Raw genomic sequence first — 23,415 nt, forward strand, 5'->3', positions numbered from 1 at the left:
CGGGGTGACGATGCAAGACCTTGGGGGTGGACTGTGGCAGGTGGAGGTCGGTAAGTGATTATTAGGCATTAGGTTATTCATTGTTTGGTGCTGATAGAGGAGGTTGGATTATGTCTATATAAACAACATGCATGTGTGACCTAAACGAGCGTCACTTCCCGGGATCCCGTTTCGCTTCCGGTTTATGGATTGAGGGCTGTTGTGATTTTGGTACGTGAAACAACTATCGCTATGCATCTCTTTTAAAACATGGATTATACATGTCGGTTTTCTGCAGCTTCGCAGGACGATCGCAGCAACTGTTGTCATCTCCGTGGCTGCAGATATCGTGGCTTTGACGTATTGTTCATGGTGTGTGTCTCACATCTGTTTATGCGACCATATTCAGGTAATGTTATGCATGTTAATGTTTGTAATGGGGCGCTGATGTACTTGCGTTTCGGTAGTAACTCGTGCGTTTATTGTAGTCAATACAATGCCGTGTTATGGGCGGATGACGACTGTTATTTTCCCTCGTGTATCCTGAGCTTCACCAGCTGAATGATTAAACTGAAACTATACTTCGCATTGCAACTATGGAGTATTATCTTCACCTCTACTGACTCCCGGGTCCCTGCGCCTGTTATATGGTGGGTCTGATTCATGTGGGTTTTATTATATAAATCCAAAACATAAACAATAAATAAATTAAAATGTGTTTCTTTGAGCACCTTGCGATTGCTTAGCAACGTGTCGTATCTGAACGGACTGCAAAAAAAGCGCGGTGCACCTGAAGTGACCAAAGTACGTGGAGAGAGATGAGCGGGCGTCAGCCAACTTCAATGGCTAATTTCATTGCAGGCAGTTCTGGTAAAAGGAAAGTAGATGACCAACTTGAAAATAGCGAGAGAGAAAAAAAGTCAAGCTTCAATCGTAAATATGATACCTCATACATTAGGTATGGATTTACGACAACAAGCGATTCCGTGGCGCCAAATCCGTTGTGTGTTATTTGTGGTGGAAAAACTGCAATGAAGCTGTCAAAACGTCAGCGGCACTTATCCACCAAACACCCCACTCTCAAAGACAAAACGGAGGAGTTTTTCTAAAGAAACGTGATTTGGACGCTCAGCGGCAAGTTCTGATATCCTCAACATCAGTCTGGTATTTTTTGTTAAACGTTAAAGCTTAATCTCTAATTTTATACTTTTAAAACTTATGGGCTGAAATCACTGTGTTTGTATGAAAATAAGAGCCAGTTAAAACTGGCAGACAGTTTTAGGATATAATAGCAATTATCCTTTGTTGTCACCTGTTGGTGAGTGAGTGCTACGTAAGTTGCTTTTGAAGTAATTGTATGGGAGAAAGGGGAAACATTTTGTGAACCGGTCTGAAAGTTTAAAAAGATCTGTATATTCCTACAAGTTTGTTGCCACCATGTTCATTATATGCAATTAAATGATGGGATGTTACTGCTTTACACAGTGATATGTTCCAAACGATGCATCTTGAAATTGAGGCATTAAAATTGACAACTGGTCCCTGGAATTTTTTTTTTATGAATAAGCCGGTCCCTGGCACAAAAAAGGTTGGGAACCCCTGTTGTAGAGTGATAGGGGCATGCAGTGACGTCACCGCTGTCTTGTTCTTCGTTGAACGTTCGTGAATGGTATTTTAATGCGGTTGTGAATGCGCTAATGGTGTGGGAGTGCTCTTTTGCACTTAGATGGTCCATTTGTGTGTTTATTTAATTGATTTTAGTTATTTTTGGTTAATCTATGTATTTTTGCCAATGTATTGGTGAGATTATTTGTTTTCTCTGTTGTTCCAGTGACGATTGGTTTTATGTTCTTTATTCTTTAATTTGATTTAATTCTGTTAATTTGTTATTGTGCACTGTAAAAAAATTACTGTAGAATTTACAGGATTTTACTGGCAAAAAAGTTGCCAGTAAAGTTCTGTAAAAATGTTGTTAATTGCTGTAAAATGGACTGCAGCATGATACTGTAAAGCAATTTACAAATTGTTGTTTGTAAAATACAGTACTTTATTGTTTATTTTACAGTAATAAAGAATTAAACTTGTATGAGTTATAGTATTTTTTTTTTATTCCAAATTACAGTATTTAGTTGGCAACTAGAGTTGCCAATAAAATCCTGTAAATTCTCCAAAACCCAAGAAGTTGTAGTAAGATGCAAACAAAGCTGCAAATCCAGCCACAAGGTTGAGTTGCAGTGAGGATTTCACCTAAAAATAATATTGAAAATAAGAAATAAAGTGTAACAGAAAATAGGACAGTCAACAATTATTGAACAATTACAACAGTGTTCAAAACATTGTTCACTACCTAGGACGATCAGTCTTGGAGAGTCTGGAAGAGTGAAACTTTTTTCAACATCAGCTACTGTTGCCGATACCTTTAAGTAAGAAGATAGAAAAACATGTGACACATTGTATGTATTTACATATGAGATCAAGTTTTTAATAATAAAGCACTATATATGGCTTACATCAGCCTGAAGAACGAGTGCTTAAGGTTTCACTTTGAAATGAGATAGTAGTAGAAGGATCATGCATGGGATGAAACAAGATGCTCCACTATCATCAAACTTCATAAGTATGCGCTGGATATCATTTGCATTACACCCTGCTGGCTTTTGTTGGAAGAACTGAATGATCATCTTTCCCTTCTCTTCCAAGGACTTCTCAAGTTTTTCCAGAATGCTAATGTTTGTGAGTGATTTAGAGTGGCTATAAAGTTCTTTTGGTGTAAAAAGGTATGGCCAGTCATTTTTCAACTCAGCAAAGGATGGTGATGGACAGGCATTGATTGATTTCCGTTGGAGATAGTATGTCACTTCCATTAACTGGCTGAGATGTCTTCTCTCTGCTCCAGCTGGTCCCTCACTGGTACTAGAGAAGTCTTTCATTTCTTTTTGTTTATCTTTGAGACTCTCCTCAGTTTCTTCTACAAGGACACTCAGGCTGCCATCTCACACAACCGTACTGGTCAGCAGGTCCTGGAGCAATGTGTTCCAATGGTGAATTTGAGGTCATTTTCTGTTTTCTGCATCTTGACAGTGAGCAGCCACGATTAGCATGCTCTACTCTTGTTTTAATTTGATTCATCAGAGATCCATAGCCAGTGCCAATCTTTGTGCCATCTCTGAGGACATCAGCAAAGCATTCTGGATATTGTCTAACTATCTTCTTAGCAACAATCAGGCACTGTGATTTCAATGGATTTAACTCTACATTTCTCTGCGAGCCTTTGCTGTAGGGCGTTTTCCCAGTGAAATGGCTGTTTTAATACCAGAAGACATCCTATTCCAGGGAACTTCAACGTTTTCGGGCCATACAGATAAATCCACAGTTGTACTGGAACTATCTGTGCTGGACACACTTGGAGTGCTTGATGCACAAGACTTTAATGATAAGAAGACCTCCGTTGTGGTATCAGAAAACATGTTTGTGGTTTCTCGAGGTGTTACTTTTACACAACTTGTTCGATCTGAAAAAAAAAGTCACTTTGTATAATCCTAATATAGCTCAACAAATCTCTCATTCATTTCTCTATTGTTGTCTTAAATTCAAGAGAGGGTGTGTTCTTAGAACACTAAGATATTTTCATAATTGTACTATGTTAAGCAAGTATAAATCCTAAAGATTGAGAGTCCCAAAATTGGAGTTCCCTGCACAGTTAAGCATTAAAGCATACTCAAATGTTGTATGCATTATCTTTATGGTGCCTTTAAGTATTGGTCCACATTAACAGTGTATGAAAAATCCCAGTAAATTGTGTTTCACAAAAGCCATACGTCCTGCATTCCATGCACTGAGGAGTCGACGACACTGTATTGGTGTGATATAATCAGGGAGATCCTCCTCTTTAATGAACTGCAGGTCAGATTTGGATTCAACTCCTATGCTTGCCAAAATGTTCAGGAGAGAAGAAAGTTTATCCTCTGGTAGCCCAGGTAGGACAGCCAACACAGCATCTCGTACTTCCTCCCCTAATGATTACATGGTTCTACAAATCTGAGAAAAGTGATGAAACTAATGGATTCAAGGAGATTCTCTTGTTTACACAAATGTAGTTTGACTCTTGATCAGTCTCTGTTAGACAATGGATGCCCATATCAACTAGCTCCACAGCCTGCTGCATCCTCACAACAAAGTAGACAGACTCATTGGAGTGAATCAAACTCAGTTTAATTTCACCCATGTTTAGACCCTTTTCATCATTTTTTAGTACAACGTACATGTTGTTTCTGTACTTTGTGCCTTTGTAAATGACTTCATTTGCAGCTACAGTGGAGCTACGAGTGAAACTAAATGCTGCAGTTGCTGCCTTAATGCTCTCATTGTAGTCACCAATATGGAAATCATTTCCTCTTTCCACTTGAACTACAGGGGGAAAAAGAGTCCCGGCATTTAGGTATGACTGTAAGAGCTGATGTCTCTCTGCCAAAGTAGAACACAGGTTTTTAAAGTTGTGCAATTTTCTTGCACACTGTTTAAAATAAGTGTGTTTACTTTCAAATCTGAGAGTCCAGAGACGTATAAGAGGTCCAAACTTGATTATAAGCTCTGGATAGTGACAGAGATAGTGATGTTTGGGTTTAAGGGAGACCTCTTACTCTAGACTGGATGTACTCTTCAATGAGGACACCTAAATAAGCGACCTGATCAGCAGTAATAGCTGGAGAACACACATACACAACTATTTCTCTCAGGAGCAAAATCAACTTCCAAACATTGCTTTCACTTGGGCTTTTAATCCGGTCTCCAATCAGTAATGGGAGGACCCTCAACAGGCACCAATTATGGACAGCATGCCCACCCAACTTCCTACTGTTTGGACAAAACTCAGGAGGTTTGTCATCTGCATCGTTTCCAAGATAAGTTAACTTCATTATGCATCGATTAAGTTCTATAAACGTGAGGTGTTTCTCATTGTTTACCAAGTGGTTAATGCATAATGCTAAGTCACAGGAAACAATGCCCTCAAAAAGGTCATGTCCTAGACATGGTGGGAGACCAGGCTGGCAGACATGAAAGTAATGCAACTGGTTGAATACAGAATCAAATTTTATTCCACACACTGATTATGCATTGCTTTCTCTTAGGTCATCAATGTGCTGCTGATATGACTGCTTTGTTCTTTTTAATCCAGCTGACATTGGACTAGACTCAAATGTTTGTCTATCTATGTCACAAAATCTGTGTGAATAGATGACGTATGAATCCAGTTTGTGTGTGTAGTCCAGTGTTGACCTGCTGAAGTTTTTTTGTGCAGTGCAGTGTTTAGCATACCATATTGTGGAAGTATGCTGTATGCTGTGTTAGGTATGGCTGTTGATGGCCTGAGGGAAAAAGCTATCCCTCAGTCGACTAGTGCGGGATCGGATGCTGCGGAGACGTCTTCATGAGGGGAGCAGAGAGAGCAGTCTGTGGGATGGGTGGCTGGAGTCATTAGTGATCCTCCGAACCTGTCTTGCTGATGTGTGCTATTATGTCACCTGACCCCTTCAGCCAAAAAAATAGGCATGTGTTCACACGTGCTTAAGACACTGGTTTAACATCATAATGCTTAAGTACACGACAGTATTTACTCAGAATTCAAAATTATATTGACTAACGGCATTGAGTACCACTTCCGATTGTGTCTTAACTGCCAGTTGAGGAGAAGCTATTTCTGAATGCTATTACTCTTTCTTATACTCTTTGATGTTTGAATATCATTTTTAATTCATTCATTCATTTTCTATTGCTTATCCGAACTTCTCGGGTCACGGGGAGCCTGTGCCTATCTCAGGCGTCATCGGGCATCAAGGCAGGATACACCCTGGACGGAGTGCCAACCCATCGCAGGGCACACACACTCTCATTCACTCACACACTACGGACAATTTTCCAGAGATGCCAATCCATGCAACATGCAAACTCCACACACACAAGGTGGAGGTGGGAATCGAACTCTGGAGGTGTGCGGCACAATTACGTGCTAACCACTATAAGCCACCGCACCCCTCATCATTTTTAACATACTAAAAAACTAAAAAATATGATGGGTTATTTTCAAGTCAAGTAGCTTTTATTGTCATTTCAACCGTATATAGCTGTGGCAGTACACAGTGAAATGAGACAACGTTTCTCCAGGATCAAGGTGCTACATAAAACAAAGACAGCGCTAAGGACATGTAAGTAGACTTAACCACATAAAGTGCAACTGTGCAACTGGTGCAAACAGTGCAGGACAAGACAAACAAGCCAGTGCAGGACAAAAGACAGTGCAAACATAAAGTTACAAGACAATACAAAAAGTACTGTTGGTACCCTTTTTATTGTCTACAGCCTGTTGGAATCAGATTTTAGACAGAGTTTATGTTCTATCACCCCAGAAACATACATCTTGCGCTTTTCTTTCTACCTTGTGAAAATTAACAACAAAGCTTTTTCTCTAAGTTTGTGCTGACCATTAGAAATCAGAAAATACAGTTTTTTTCTTTACTGCTTTACATACTGCTTTACAGTACAACATTTCATAAAACTTTACATTTACTACTCCTTGACTGCCATGGTCTGTAAACACCTCTAATGGAGTTGTGCAACCAAGAGTTCCTGAGCAACTTTTAGGTCACCATAATTTCTCTGTTCATTATAGATTTAAAACAAATTCCCTCCTGACATTTGTTAAAATTTGTCAGTTTTTTTTGTCAGGTATTTTTTTTTTTACCAATAATTAATGACCTTCTTTTAACTTGTATATGAGCTGAATGTTAAAAAGTCATTAATTATGGTAAACATTCAGCTTTAAAAGTTTGTAAGCTGTATAATATTTAGCAATTCTTCGTCCATTGATAGTGCTAATTTTTTTTTCTACTGAGTAAAACGTTCCCCTTTGGCTAAAATAACCTCACTTCAGTCAGGACCACTTCGTAAAGAAGGATGAGAGCATACAGTTTGTGTTGGCGGGATGGTTCTGTTCTGGGAGAATTTTTCCCGCGCGGAAAATTTTTTTGCATGGCGTAGGGACAATGAAACACGGGCGGCGTATTTGCCAGGTGGGCGAAGTGGGGAGTGCGAGGCTGGATCGGAGCTAAGTATGGGTCGTGGGAAGAGGGAGCCAGGGGCCCCGCTGCGAGATGGACTACAGGCGTTGGGGTACACTAGTTAGTGGAGATGTGGAGGATGTGTCACCCTGGGCTGGCTTGCAGCATAATCGCGACAGCTGTCGCTAAAACGCATAAGCCCCGCCGCGCGATATGACAATGCATATAAGCTATAATGGAGACTGTAGGGGAAGTGTCACCCAAGGCGAGCGCGGCGAGCGGAGGAGGTAAGAGGGTGGGAAGGGAACGAGCATGGAGGGCAGACACCGGATACCGGGACATTTGTAATAGCCATTCCATCCATCCATTTATATCTTTTTATATCCCTCATAAGAATCAACAATCTTCTTCCTGAAGGACTCAGAGAGCTCTCTCACTTCAACCATTAAGCAACCATTAGACTAAACTACATATCTGAGGATTAAATAAAGCAAGCCTTCTTCAAAATGCTCTGTAACAATGTTTATTTGCACCTGCTGTAATACAACTTAGACAATTTTATCCAACTTAAGTACAAGAAAATATGGGGGTTAATTTGGATTTTTTTAATTACATTTTTCATGGCGTGTCCCAATTTTTTCTCATTGCTATGTTTGTTAGTCTGACAGAGATTTTAGCTTTAGAGGCATGCACCCAGATGCACTCGGTGTTGACTCCCTGGCCCTTGCACTGCATTGTCACAGATTTACCAAGTCTGTTCTTAAACTGTGTGCTATTCTTGAAGTTCAGCCATCATAACCAGCTGTAAACTACATCACCATGGCACATTGGGATGGGGCCAGAGCTTACTACAGCATTGGAAATTGCTTTTGCTAATTTACACACATCTACAATATCTACAATTAGTAACCACTGACTAACAAAGGCATATATCATTAGCTCCTACATGAAAAAACTACCTTGAGAATCTATGCCTGCCTACTACGCTAGTTCCGGCACCATGGCTCCCAGAATACACAGAACCAGTGCTGCTAGATCTCATAAAGGTCTAGCTAATTTTATATGCCCAACCATAGAGTTTCCAAGAACTGTTAGACATGTAAATCGGAGAGCGGTGGTGCTTAAATGGGCAAGCCTTAGCTGCAATGAGTCATTCAATTCAATAAAATTTTATTTGTATATCGCTTTTAACAATAGACATTGTTTCAAAGCAGCATTACAGAGTGTTTTACAGCTTTACCTCAAGATCCTCACAGGATTGGCCTCATCTCAATGAAAGTCTAAGAACTTCGTGACACAGAACACGATACGATCTCTGGATGCCTCAGAATGGTTAAAAAAAAGTGAAGCAGTGAATTAGCGTAGCTGCATTATATTCATTATATTAGCAAGCACTAGATGCATTTGATGAGCTGTACTAGAGCACATGATTATGTGTATGCCGTATTATGTGTATAACTGACATGCACCTGATTTAACCTAGAAAAGTGTGTCTGAGCCCGGAAGACTATTCCAAAATTTGGGTGCTAAATATGAAAACACTCTTCCTTCTTTAGTAGATTTTGATATTCTGGGAACTACCAGAAGTCTTGAGTTTTGTGATTTCAGACAGCGTGACAGATTGTAGTGTGTTAGGAGACTGGTGTGATACATGGGAGAAAAAACATTTAGAACCTTGTAAGTAAGTAGCATCAGTTTGTAATTAATCATGTACATTTATATTTCTGGCATTTAGCAGACACCCTTATCCAGAGTAACTTTAGTCACTTTAGAGATTTCTGACATAAACACAGTGTCCTATCATGGCTAATGGAATCAAGGTGAACCAGCTCATTGCAAGCATGTCAGCTGTGTGCTTATGAAAGGTTTCACGAAAAAGCATTAAAGAAAGGCGCTAGAGCACTGAGACTGCGGCAAACGGCTTTTCACTCCTGAGTAGCACTTTTGTACACGCCATGCAGCGATTCACTGAAAACACGCTAAAAATGCATGAAAATGATCATACCACACACAAAACATCAGATTTTCGAATGTATACCATATTTTCATCAACATATTGGCCTATAATATGAACTTTTATATTTTATATTATTTAGAATAAAATAATGTAAAGAAGCTTTTTTCCGAGATTTCTGACATAAACACACTGTGTCCTATCATGGTTCACTGAATCAAGGTGAAACAGCCCATTGCAAGCCTATCAGATGTGTATCAGATAAAGTTTCACGAAAAAGCATTAAAGAAAGGCGCTAGAGCACTGAGACTGCGGCAAACGGCTTTTCAGCTCCTGAGTAGCACTTTTCTACATGCTTGCAGATATTCACTCAAAATGCATGAAAACTATCATACCACACAGAAATCATAAGATTTTCGAGTGTAAACCATATTTTAATCAACATATTGGCCTTTAATATGACCTATTATATTTTATATTAATTAGCGTAAAAAAGCTTTTTTCCGAGCTTTCTGACATAAACACACTGTGTCCTATCATGGTTCATGGAATCAAGGTGAAACAGCCCATTTCAAGCTTGTCAGATGTGTGCTTAAAAACGGTTTCACGAAAAAGCATTAAAAGAAAGGCGGTAGCGCGCTGAGACTGCGGCAAACGGCTCTTAAGCTCCTGAGTAGCACTTTTCTACATGCATGCAGGGATTCAATAAAAATGATCATACCACAGACAAATCATCAGATTTTCGAGTGTAAACCATATTTTAATCAACATATTGGCCTTTAATATGACCTATTATATTTTATATTAATTAGCGTAAAAAAGCTTTTTTCCGAGATTTCTGACATAAACACACTGTGTCCTATCATGGTTCATGGAATCAAGGTGAAACACCCCATTTCAAGCTTGTCAGATGTGTGCTTAAAAACGGTTTCACGATAAAGCATTAAAAGAAAGGCGCTAGCGCGGTGAGACTGCGGCAAACGGCTCTCAAGCTCCTGAGTAGCACTTTTCTACATGCATGCAGGGATTCAATAAAAATGCATCAAAATGATCATACCACAGACAAATCATCAGATTTTTGAGTGTAAACCATATTTTAATCAACATATTGGCCTTTAATATGACCTATTATATTTTATATTATTTAGCGTAAAATAGCTTTTTTCCGAGATTTCGGACATAAACACACTGTGTCCTATCATGGTTCATGGAATCAAGGTGAAACAGCCCATTGCAAGCCTATCAGATGTGTGCTTACATAAGGTTTCACGAAAAAGCATTAAAGAAAGGCGCTAGATGGCTGAGACTGCGGCAAACGGCTTTTCAGCTCCTGAGTAGCACTTTTCTACATGCTTGCAGATATTCACACAAATGCATGAAAACTATCATACCACACACAAATCATAAGATTTTCGAGTGTAAACCATATTTTCATCAACATATTTGCCTTTAATATGAATTATTATATTTTATATTTAGCGTAAAAAAGCTTTTTTTTCGAGATTTCTTACATAAACACACTGTGTCCTATCATTGCTTCATGGAAACAAGGTGAAACAGCCCATTTGTAGCTTGTCAGATGTGTGCTTATATAAGGTTTCATGAAAAAGCGTTAAAAGAAAGGCGCTAGAGCGCTGAGACTGCGGCAAACGGCTTTTCAGCTCCTGAGTAACAATTTTCTACTTGCATGCAGGGATTTACTGAAAACACGCTGAAAATGCATGAAAATGATCATACCACACACAAAACATCAGATTTTCGAATGTATACCATATTTTCATCAACATATTGGCCTATAATATGAACTTTTATATTATTTAGTATAAAATGATGTAAAAAAGCTTTTTTCCGAGATTTCTGACATAAATACAATGTGTCCTATCATGGATACAAGGTGAAACAGCCCATGTCAGCTGTGTGCTTATATAAGGTTTCACGAAAAAGCATTAAAGAAAGGCGCAAAAACGCTGAGACTGCGGCAAACGGCTCCTGAGTAGCACTTTTCTACATGCATGCAGGGATTCAATAAAAATGCATCAAAATGATCATACCACAGACAAATCATCAGATTTTTGAGTGTAAACCATATTTTAATCAACATATTGGCCTTTAATATGACCTATTATATTTTATTTTATTTAGCGTAAAATAGCTTTTTTCCGAGATTTCGGACATAAACACACTGTGTCCTATCATGGTTCATGGAATCAAGGTGAAACAGCCCATTGCAAGCCTATCAGATGTGTGCTTACATAAGGTTTCACGAAAAAGCATTAAAGAAAGGCGCTAGATGGCTGAGACTGCGGCAAACGGCTTTTCAGCTCCTGAGTAGCACTTTTCTACATGCATGCAGGGATTCACTCAAAACACGCTGAAAATGCATGAAAATGATCATACCACACACAAAACATCAGATTTTCGAATGTATACCATATTTTCATCAACATATTGGCCTATAATATGAACTTTTATATTATTTAGTATAAAATGATGTAAAAAAGCTTTTTTCCGAGATTTCTGACATAAATACAATGTGTCCTATCATGGAAACAAGGTGAAACAACCCATGTCAGCTGTGTGCTTATATAAGGTTTCACGAAAAAGCATTAAAGAAAGGCGCAAAAACGCTGAGACTGCGGCAAACGGCTCTTAAGCTCCTGAGTAGCACTTTTCTACATGCATGCAGGGATTCAATAAAAATGCATGAAAATGATCTTACCACAGACAAATCATCAGATTTTTGAGTGTAAACCATATTTTAATCAACATATTGGCCTTTAATATGACCTATTATATTTTATATTATTTAGCGTAAAAAAGCTTTTTTCCGAGATTTCTGACATAAAAACACTGTGTCCTATCATGGTTCATGGAATCAAGGTGAAACAGCCCATTTCAAGCTTGTCAGATGTGTGCTTAAAAACGGTTTCACGAAAAAGCATTAAAAGAAAGGCGCTAGCGCGCTGAGACTGCGGCAAACGGCTCTTAAGCTCCTGAGTAGCACTTTTCTACATGCATGCAGGGATTCAATAAAAATGCATGAAAATGATCATACCACAGACAAATCATCAGATTTTTGAGTGTAAACCATATTTTAATCAACATATTGGCCTTTAATATGACCTATTATATTTTATATTATTTAGCGTAAAAAAGCTTTTTTCCGAGATTTCTGACATAAAAACACTGTGTCCTATCATGGTTCATGGAATCAAGGTGAAACAGCCCATTGCAAGCCTATCAGATGTGTGCTTACATAAAGTTTCACGAAAAAGCATTAAAGAAAGGCGCTAGATGGCTGAGACTGCGGCAAACGGCTTTTCAGCTCCTGAGAAACAATTTTCTACATGCATGCAGGGATTCAATGAAAATGCATGAAAATGATCATACCACAGACAAATCATCAGATTTTCGAATGTATACCATATTTTCAACATATTAGCCTATATATGAACTTTTTTATTATTTAGTATAAAATAATGTAAAAAAGCTTTTTTCCGAGATGTCTGACATAAACACACTGTGTCCTGTCATGTTTCATGGAAACAAGGTGAACCAGCCAATTGAAAGCATGTCAGCTGTGTGCTTATATAAGGTTTCACGAAAAAGCATTAAAGAAAGGCGCTAAAACGCTGAGACTGCGGCAAACGGCTCTTAAGCTCCTGAGTAGCACTTTTCTACATGCATGCAGGGATTCAATAAAAATGCATGAAAATGATCATACCACAGACAAATCATCAGATTTTTGAGTGTAAACCATATTTTAATCAACATATTGGCCTTTAATATGACCTATTATATTTTATATTATTTAGCGTAAAAAAGCTTTTTTCCGAGATTTCTGACATAAACACACTGTGTCCTATCATGGTTCATGGAATCAAGGTGAAACAGCCCATTTCAAGCTTGTCAGATGTGTGCTTAAAAACGGTTTCACGAAAAAGCATTAAAAGAAAGGCGCTAGCGCGCTGAGACTGCGGCAAACGGCTCTTAAGCTCCTGAGTAGCACTTTTCTACATGCATGCAGGGATTCAATAAAAATGCATGAAAATGATCATACCACAGACAAATCATCAGATTTTTGAGTGTAAACCATATTTTAATCAACATATTGGCCTTTAATATGACCTATTATATTTTATATTATTTAGCGTAAAATAGCTTTTTTCCGAGATTTCGGACATAAACACACTGTGTCCTATCATGGTTCATGGATTCAAGGTGAAACAGCCCATTGCAAGCCTATCAGATGTGTGCTTACATAAGGTTTCACGAAAAAGCATTAAAGAAAGGCGCTAGATGGCTGAGACTGCGGCAAACGGCTTTTCAGCTCCTGAGTAGCACTTTTCTACATGCTTGCAGATATTCACACAAATGCATGAAAACTATCATACCACACACAAATCATAAGATTTTCGAGTGTAAACCATATTTTCATCAACATATTGGCCTTTAATATGACCTATTATATTTTATATTATTTAGCGTAAAAAAGCTTTTTTCCGAGATTTCTGACATAAACACACTGTGTCCTATCATGGTTCATGGAATCAAGGTGAAACAGCCCATTGCAAGCCTATCAGATGTGTGCTTACATAAAGTTTCACGAAAAAGCATTAAAGAAAGGCGCTAGATGGCTGAGACTGCAGCAAACAGCTTTTCAGCTCCTGAGAAACAATTTTCTACATGCATGCAGGGATTTACTGAAAACACGCTGAAAATGCATGAAAATGATCATACCACACACAAAACATCAGATTTTCGAATGTATACCATATTTTCATCAACATATTGGCCTATAATATGAACTTTTATATTATTTAGTATAAAATGATGTAAAAAAGCTTTTTTCCGAGATTTCTGACATAAATACCATGTGTCCTATCATGGAAACAAGGTGAAACAGCCCATGTCAGCTGTGTGCTTATATAAGGTTTCACGAAAAAGCATTAAAGAAAGGCGCAAAAACGCTGAGACTGCGGCAAACGGCTCTTAAGCTCCTGAGTAGCACTTTTCTACATGCATGCAGGAATTCAATAAAAATGCATGAAAATGATCATACCACAGACAAATCATCAGATTTTTGAGTGTAAACCATATTTTAATCAACATATTGGCCTTTAATATGACCTATTATATTTTATATTATTTAGCGTAAAATAGCTTTTTTCCGAGATTTCGGACATAAACACACTGTGTCCTATCATGGTTCATGGAATCAAGTTGAAACAGCCCATTGCAAGCCTATCAGATGTGTGCTTACATAAGGTTTCACGAAAAAGCATTAAAGAAAGGCGCTAGATGGCTGAGACTGCGGCAAACGGCTTTTCAGCTCCTGAGTAGCACTTTTCTACATGCTTGCAGATATTTACACAAATGCATGAAAACTATCATACCACACACAAATCATAAGATTTTCGAGTGTAAACCATATTTTCATCAACATATTTGCCTTTAATATGAATTATTATATTTTATATTATTTAGCGTAAAAAAGCTTTTTTTTCGAGATTTCTTACATAAACACACTGTGTCCTATCATTGCTTCATGGAAACAAGGTGAGACAGCCCATTTGTAGCTTGTCAGATGTGTGCTTATATAAGGTTTCATGAAAAAGCGTTAAAAGAAAGGCGCTAGAGCGCTGAGACTGCGGCAAACTGCTTTTCAGCTCCTGAGTAACAATTTTCTACATGCATGCAGGGATTTACTGAAAACACGCTGAAAATGCATGAAAATGATCATACCACACACAAAACATCAGATTTTCGAATGTATACCATATTTTCATCAACATATTGGCCTATAATATGAACTTTTATATTATTTAGTATAAAATGATGTAAAAAAAGCTTTTTTCCGAGATTTCTGACATAAATACAATGTGTCCTATCATGGAAACAAGGTGAAACAGCCCATGTCAGCTGTGTGTTTATATAAGGTTTCACGAAAAAGCATTAAAGAAAGGCGCAAAAACGCTAAGACTGCGGCAAACGGCTCTTAAGCTCCTGAGTAGCACTTTTCTACATGCATGCAGGGATTAAATAAAAATGCATGAAAATGATCATACCACAGACAAATCATCAGATTTTTGAGTGTAAACCATATTTTAATCAACATATTGGCCTTTAATATGACCTATTATATTTTATATTATTTAGCGTAAAAAAGCTTTTTTCCGAGATTTCTGACATAAACACACTGTGTCCTATCATGGTTCATGGAATCAAGGTGAAACAGCCCATTGCAAGCCTATCAGATGTGTGCTTACATAAAGTTTCACGAAAAAGCATTAAAGAAAGGCGCTAGATGGCTGAGACTGCGGCAAACGGCTTTTCAGCTCCTGAGTAGCACTTTTCTACATGCATGCAGGGATTCACTCAAAACACGCTGAAAATGCATGAAAATGATCATACCACACACAAAACATCAGATTTTCGAATGTATACCATATTTTCATCAACATATTGGCCTATAATATGAACTTTTATATTATTTAGTATAAAATGATGTAAAAAAGCTTTTTTCCGAGATTTCTGACATAAATACAATGTGTCCTATCATGGAAACAAGGTGAAACAGCCCATGTCAGCTGTGTGCTTATATAAGGTTTCACGAAAAAGCATTAAAGAAAGGCGCAAAAACGCTGAGACTGCGGCAAACGGCTCTTAAGCTCCTGAGTAGCACTTTTCTACATGCATGCAGGGATTCAATAAAAATGCATCAAAATGATCATACCACAGACAAATCATCAGATTTTTGAGTGTAAACCATATTTTAATCAACATATTGGCCTTTAATATGACCTATTATATTTTATATTATTTAGCGTAAAAAAGCTTTTTTCCGAGATTTCTGACATAAACACACTGTGTCCTATCATGGTTCATGGAATCAAGGTGAAACAGCCCATTGCAAGCCTATCAGATGTGTGCTTACATAAGGTTTCACGAAAAAGCATTAAAGAAAGGCGCTAGATGGCTGAGACTGCGGCAAACGGCTTTTCAGCTCCTGAGTAGCACTTTTCTACATGCTTGCAGATATTTACACAAATGCATGAAAACTATCATACCACACACAAATCATAAGATTTTCGAGTGTAAACCATATTTTCATCAACATATTTGCCTTTAATATGAATTATTATATTTTATATTATTTAGCGTAAAAAAGCTTTTTTTTCGAGATTTCTTACATAAACACACTGTGTCCTATCATTGCTTCATGGAAACAAGGTGAGACAGCCCATTTGTAGCTTGTCAGATGTGTGCTTATATAAGGTTTCATGAAAAAGCGTTAAAAGAAAGGCGCTAGAGCGCTGATACTGCGGCAAACTGCTTTTCAGCTCCTGAGTAACAATTTTCTACATGCATGCAGGGATTTACTGAAAACACGCTGAAAATGCATGAAAATGATCATACCACACACAAAACATCAGATTTTCGAATGTATACCATATTTTCATCAACATATTGGCCTATAATATAAACTTTTATATTATTTAGTATAAAATGATGTAAAAAAGCTTTTTTCCGAGATTTCTGACATAAATACAATTTGTCCTATCATGGAAACAAGGTGAAACAACCCATGTCAGCTGTGTGCTTATATAAGGTTTCACGAAAAAGCATTAAAGAAAGGCGCAAAAACGCTGAGACTGCGGCAAACGGCTCTTAAGCTCCTGAGTAGCACTTTTCTACATGCATGCAGGGATTCAATAAAAATGCATGAAAATGATCATACCACAGACAAATCATCAGATTTTTGAGTGTAAACCATATTTTAATCAACATATTGGCCTTTAATATGACCTATTATATTTTATATTATTTAGCGTAAAAAAGCTTTTTTCCGAGATTTCTGACATAAAAACACTGTGTCCTATCATGGTTCATGGAATCAAGGTGAAACAGCCCATTGCAAGCCTATCAGATGTGTGCTTACATAAGGTTTCACGAAAAAGCATTAAAGAAAGGCGCTAGATGGCTGAGACTGCGGCAAACGGCTTTTCAGCTCCTGAGTAGCACTTTTCTACATGCTTGCAGATATTCACACAAATGCATGAAAACTATCATACCACACACAAATCATAAGATTTTCGAGTGTAAACCATATTTTCATCAACATATTTGCCTTTAATATGAATTATTATATTTTATATTATTTAGCGTAAAAAAGCTTTTTTTTCGAGATTTCTTACATAAACACACTGTGTCCTATCATTGCTTCATGGAAACAAGGTGAGACAGCCCATTTGTAGCTTGTCAGATGTGTGCTTATATAAGGTTTCATGAAAAAGCGTTAAAAGAAAGGCGCTAGAGCGCTGAGACTGCGGCAAACTGCTTTTCAGCTCCTGAGTAACAATTTTCTACATGCATGCAGGGATTTACTGAAAACACGCTGAAAATGCATGAAAATGATCATACCACACACAAAACATCAGATTTTCGAATGTATACCATATTTTCATCAACATATTGGCCTATAATATGAACTTTTATATTATTTAGTATAAAATGATGTAAAAAAGCTTTTTTCCGAGATTTCTGACATAAATACAATGTGTCCTATCATGGAAACAAGGTGAAACAGCCCATGTCAGCTGTGTGCTTATATAAGGTTTCACGAAAAAGCATTAAAGAAAGGCGCAAAAACGCTGAGACTGCGGCAAACGGCTCTTAAGCTCCTGAGTAGCACTTTTCTACATGCATGCAGGGATTCAATAAAAATGCATCAAAATGATCATACCACAGACAAATCATCAGATTTTTGAGTGTAAACCATATTTTAATCAACATATTGGCCTTTAATATGACCTATTATATTTTATATTATTTAGCGTAAAAAAGCTTTTTTCCGAGATTTCTGACATAAACACACTGTGTCCTATCATGGTTCATGGAATCAAGGTGAAACAGCCCATTGCAAGCCTATCAGATGTGTGCTTACATAAAGTTTCACGAAAAAGCATTAAAGAAAGGCGCTAGATGGCTGAGACTGCGGCAAACGGCTTTTCAGCTCCTGAGTAGCACTTTTCTACATGCTTGCAGATATTTACACAAATGCATGAAAACTATCATACCACACACAAATCATAAGATTTTCGAGTGTAAACCATATTTTCATCAACATATTTGCCTTTAATATGAATTATTATATTTTATATTATTTAGCGTAAAAAAGCTTTTTTTTCGAGATTTCTTACATAAACACACTGTGTCCTATCATTGCTTCATGGAAACAAGGTGAGACAGCCCATTTGTAGCTTGTCAGATGTGTGCTTATATAAGGTTTCATGAAAAAGCGTTAAAAGAAAGGCGCTAGAGCGCTGATACTGCGGCAAACTGCTTTTCAGCTCCTGAGTAACAATTTTCTACATGCATGCAGGGATTTACTGAAAACACGCTGAAAATGCATGAAAATGATCATACCACACACAAAACATCAGATTTTCGAATGTATACCATATTTTCATCAACATATTGGCCTATAATATGAACTTTTATATTATTTAGTATAAAATGATGTAAAAAAGCTTTTTTCCGAGATTTCTGACATAAATACAATGTGTCCTATCATGGAAACAAGGTGAAACAGCCCATGTCAGCTGTGTGCTTATATAAGGTTTCACGAAAAAGCATTAAAGAAAGGCGCAAAAACGCTGAGACTGCGGCAAACGGCTCTTAAGCTCCTGAGTAGCACTTTTCTACATGCTTGCAGATATTCACACAAAATGCATGAAAACTATCATACCACACACAAATCATAAGATTTTCGAGTGTAAACCATATTTTAATCAACATATATGACCTATTATATTTTATATTATTTAGCGTAAAAAAGCGTTTTTCCGAGATTTTTGACATAAACACTCTGTGTCCTATCATGGTTCATGGAATCAAAGTGAAACAGCCCATTTCAAGCTTGTCAGATGTGTGCTTAAAAACGGTTTCACGAAAAAGCATTAAAAGAAAGGCGCTAGCGCGATGAGACTGCGGCAAATGGCTCTTACGCTCCTGAGTAGCACTTTTCTACATGCATGCAGGGATTCAATAAAAATGCATGAAAATGATCATACCACAGACAAATCATCAGATTTTCGAGTGTAAACCATATTTTAATCAACATATTGGCCTTTAATATGACCTATTATATTTTATATTAATTAGCGTAAAAAAGGTTTTTTCCGAGATTTCTGACATAAACACACTGTGTCCTATCATGGTTCATGGAATCAAGGTGAAACAGCCCATTTCAAGCTTGTCAGATGTGTGCTTAAAAACGGTTTCACGAAAAAGCATTAAAAGAAAGGCGCTAAAACGCTGAGACTGCGGCAAACGGCTTTTCAGCTCCTGAGTAGCACTTTTCTACATGCTTGCAGATATTCACACAAATGCATGAAAACTATCATACCACACACAAATCATAAGATTTTCGAGTGTAAACCATATTTTCATCAACATATTGGCTTCAATATGAACTATTATATTGTATATTATTTAGTATAAAATAATGTTAAAAAGCTTTTTTCCGAGATTTCTGACAAACACAGTGTCCTATCATGGTTCAAGGTGGAATCAAGGTGAATCAGCCCATTGCAAGCCTATCAGATGTGTGCTTATATAAGGTTTCACGAAAAAGCATTAAAGAAAGGCGCAAGAGCGCTGAGACTGCGGCAAACGGCTTTTCACTCCTGAGTAGCACTTTTGTACATGCATGCAGGGATTCACTCAAAACACATGCTGATACCCAAGATTGCATGAAAATGATCATACCACACACAAATCATCAGATTTACGAGTGTAAATCATGTTTCTGGGGAAGTGGTAGGACTGAGAATTCCTGAGAATTCCATGCATGTTGTCCTCAGGAAAAGGAAAAAAACTGAACTGAACTTGATGTTTATGTCCCAAGAAAAAATAATGGATCTTTGTAATCGATATAGTGTACATGGCAAAGTTGCTTGTATGTCACAGGGGTAGACAGAAACTACACAAATGAAGATGTAACAAGTTTTTTTGAAGCAAATGGGGAGGTTGCAAAAATAATTAGGGTTCCTGATGAGCCAGATCAGCCCACAGGCAGAGTTCTCATTCAGTACTCATCCGAAAGATCAGTTCTAAGGATCAACCCTGATAGTCTTGGTGAACTGCCATATCCTAAAGACTCTTCCATGACGTGGTGTGTTAGAACAGTCCGTTATTTATGCCAGGAAAGTTAGCATTGAGATAAGCAGCGAACTAGCATTGAGATACATGGAGGAGCTGAATGCTATTTCCGGCAATGGCCGAGTGGTGTTCATGCTTGCTCTTCAGGATGTGCTCCAGAGCCACCAGCTTCATTCAAATGCCATGCAAGATTCTGAAGCAAACCTCTATACTACCGTTTGTAGCCCTGCACATGAAAATAATTCAGAAAAAGCAAGTGTATAGTCTGGCTCTGCCAAGTCAATCAAATCGCAGACAATAACTTCAAATGTTTCCAATGTCAAAGGGTGTTTTTTTCTTTGCAAAAGATAAGGAAAGAAGTGCTAGTTGGAGTGTTTCCTGAATAAGTAGGTCTTCAACCGCCACTTGAAAATAGCCAGTGACTCAGCTGTCTGGACCTCTAGGGGAAGTTCGTTCCACCACCTTGGTGCCAGAACAGAGCAGAGTCTTGTAGTATACTTGCCTCTTACCCTGAGAGATGGTGGAAACAGTCGAGCAGTGCTGGTAGATCGGAGGTTGCGGGGTGCAGTGCGAGGAATGATGAGGGCTTTGAGGTAAAAGGGAGCTGGTCCATTTTTGGCTTTGTAGGAAGCATCAGTGTTTTGAATCGGGTGCGTGCAGCTACCGGAAGCCAGTGGAGGGATCGCAGCAGCGGGGTGGTATGCAAGAACTTTGGCAGGTTGAAAACAAGCCGGGCAGCTGCATTTTGGATCATTTGCAGAGGACGGCTTGCGTTCATAGGTAGACCGGCCAGCAGTGCATTGCAGTAATCCAGTCTAGAAATGACGAGACTGAACAAGTTCCTGCGCAGTCTGTGTGGACAAAAATGGCCAAAACACTTCTAATGTTGTAGAGAAGAATCTGACATTAGCGAGTCACATTAGCAACATGAGAGGAAAAGGACAGTTGATGGTTACCCCAAGTTGCGAGCTGTGGCTGATCGTTGTGCAAGGGCAAGATCATGGGGACCTGGGGATGAATCACCTGGGATGAACAGCAATTCAGTTTTGCTATATTTGAGCTTTAACTGATGAGCAGTCATCCATGATGAAATTTCTGCCAGACATACTGAGATCCGGTCAGAAGCTGTGGCATCTGAGGGTGGGAAAGAGAAGATGTAGCTTCTCAGAGACATCCAAAAGGGCTGTCTCTGTAGAGTGAGATGCTTTAAAGCCAGACTGGTTGGGGTATTGGAGGTTGTTCTGTGAGAGATAGACAGACAGTTGATTATAGACAATACGTTCAAGAATTTTTGAAAGAAATGAGAGAAGTGATACCGGTCTGTAGTTACTGATGGATCCAGAGCAGGTTTCTTTAGGATGGGATTATTCCACCCTTGCCACCTTGAAAGATTATTCCACCCTTGCTCTCTTGAAAGTAGTTGGTACCTGGCCAGATGCTATGGATCTATTGACGAAGGGCAAAAGGTCTTGCGAGATAGTCTGGAGCATTGTGGTAGGGAGTGGATCCAATGGGCAGGTGGTAGGATTGCAGGACTGGATGAGTTGTATTTTACAACTGCCACAGTTGAGAAATGTGACAACGAAGGAGATTTCCTCAAGCTTCTCCTGGTAGAAAGAAGCAAAGTCTTCTGCAGTCAGGGAGGATGAAGAAGGTCGAGCAAGGGGGTTGAGCAGAGAAGAGATGCAAACCCCCATAAATATTACATAGGAATAAAAACAGAATGCAGAGTGACTAATAATAATGTGAAAACAAGGTAAATTACACACGTGAAATACATCTGGAAATTCTGTAATCTGTAATTCACAATTCTAATCTTTGAAAATATAGATATAAATGCAAATAAGTAAAGTATCTTAACTGTGTCTCCGCATAAACACAAAACGAACTGCACAAAATGGGGTTAATCAGAAGAGAAAATTGTACCATGTGCGTGTTCTATCTGCGCATGTGCGCCATCTGCTGATCAATGTGCAGTACTGCAGAAGCAACACAACTTTGTTTCATTCATTTTACGTAAGTGAATTTTGTACAATTGAAAATTACTTTTTTTTTATTTTTATAATTTTGTCAAAACAAATATTTAAATTTTATGCACAAACTTTATATATAATTATAATTATATAATTCAAATGGTGTGTCCTGCTGTAATCTGGAGAAGGAGACGACCTCCAACATGAATGTGTCTGGAAAACAGGACTTAAAGAAAGACGAGAGGTGACTTACTTTTACATTCACCAGCAATAAATACACACTATCTCATGGGAACACATCTGTATCTCTAAACACTCACTAGTTAACAGAGGAACTCAACTTTGCTTTAAGGTGTTTAATAGCAGTGAATATATCACTGATCTGATCTAAGAACAGTTTAGACAAATTATTCACTGAGAAAAGAGTAAAAAGGACTGTGGAGCATAAGAGCAGCATAGCTTTGTTCATAGCTCAGCATAGCTCAGACTGGATCTGAATTAAAAAGATGGAATTATTGGTGTTTAATGAACACATTGTTTAACAGTGCTGAGACAGCAGAGTATTAATTAGTGCTGATATTTCTGTTGTAATTCTAGAATGATGGAGGGAAAGAGATCAGACTCACCAGAACCCAGCTGTGTGTCCATGAAGAGTGACGCGTCAATGGATCATCCACTTGAATTCAGCAACAGAGCCAGTTCTACTAATGTGAGGTCAGTATAGTGAGGTGTTTTACAGCTGTGTTCCACCTGATCAAACTCACTCGTCTCATTATGAAGCCCTTCATGAGCTTCATCAGGTGTTGAAGCAGTAACACACTAAACTGTGCAGTGCTGCAGCACAGACTGCAGTGAGGAAAGCTGCTTTGAGAGTTCAGTTCAGTCTGCGGTCCCTGAGCTGGAGGGTCTGTGTTGCTTCAGAAGAACATTTACACCTGGGACATTAATGACAATATAAAGATTTTATTCATTTATTCAAACATTTGTTTCTAAACATGTTGGTGTCAGTTAAGAAATCCTGAAATCAGTGTATTGTATTAAGAGGATAGTGTTAAATATCTGTATTTATTAGTGTGTCATTTGTGCAGCTATGAATGCATCCATATACGTCCAATACGATGTGTTTTTTTATTCACAGACCACAAAAGGAGAAATCAGCAAAAATCTTCTGGAATCCATATTCAAGGTGTGTGTTTTGTGATCCTTGTAATGTCTTGATGTGCAGCAGCATTATGGGTAATCAGTTATAATCAGAATTTAAGTTCTAATTTTTAAATGTAATAATAAA

The 23,415-nt window shown here is 38.1% G+C and overlaps 1 long non-coding RNA gene across 1 annotated transcript; it reads right to left on the reverse strand.

Annotated features, from left to right (window-relative positions):
- Positions 1 to 2,005: 2,005 nt before the first annotated feature.
- Positions 2,006 to 22,958, reverse strand: LOC113648170. The gene is made up of 4 exons (XR_003441848.2): positions 22,754 to 22,958; positions 2,490 to 3,490; positions 2,327 to 2,396; positions 2,006 to 2,226 (listed from the first exon to the last, which is right to left on the reverse strand). It is a non-coding gene; the product is annotated as an uncharacterized LOC113648170 (long non-coding RNA).
- Between the last annotated feature and the right edge of the window lie 457 nt (positions 22,959 to 23,415).

Source organism: Tachysurus fulvidraco, chromosome 3 (assembly GCF_022655615.1).
Source record: "Tachysurus fulvidraco isolate hzauxx_2018 chromosome 3, HZAU_PFXX_2.0, whole genome shotgun sequence".
NCBI lineage: Eukaryota > Metazoa > Chordata > Actinopteri > Siluriformes > Bagridae > Tachysurus > Tachysurus fulvidraco.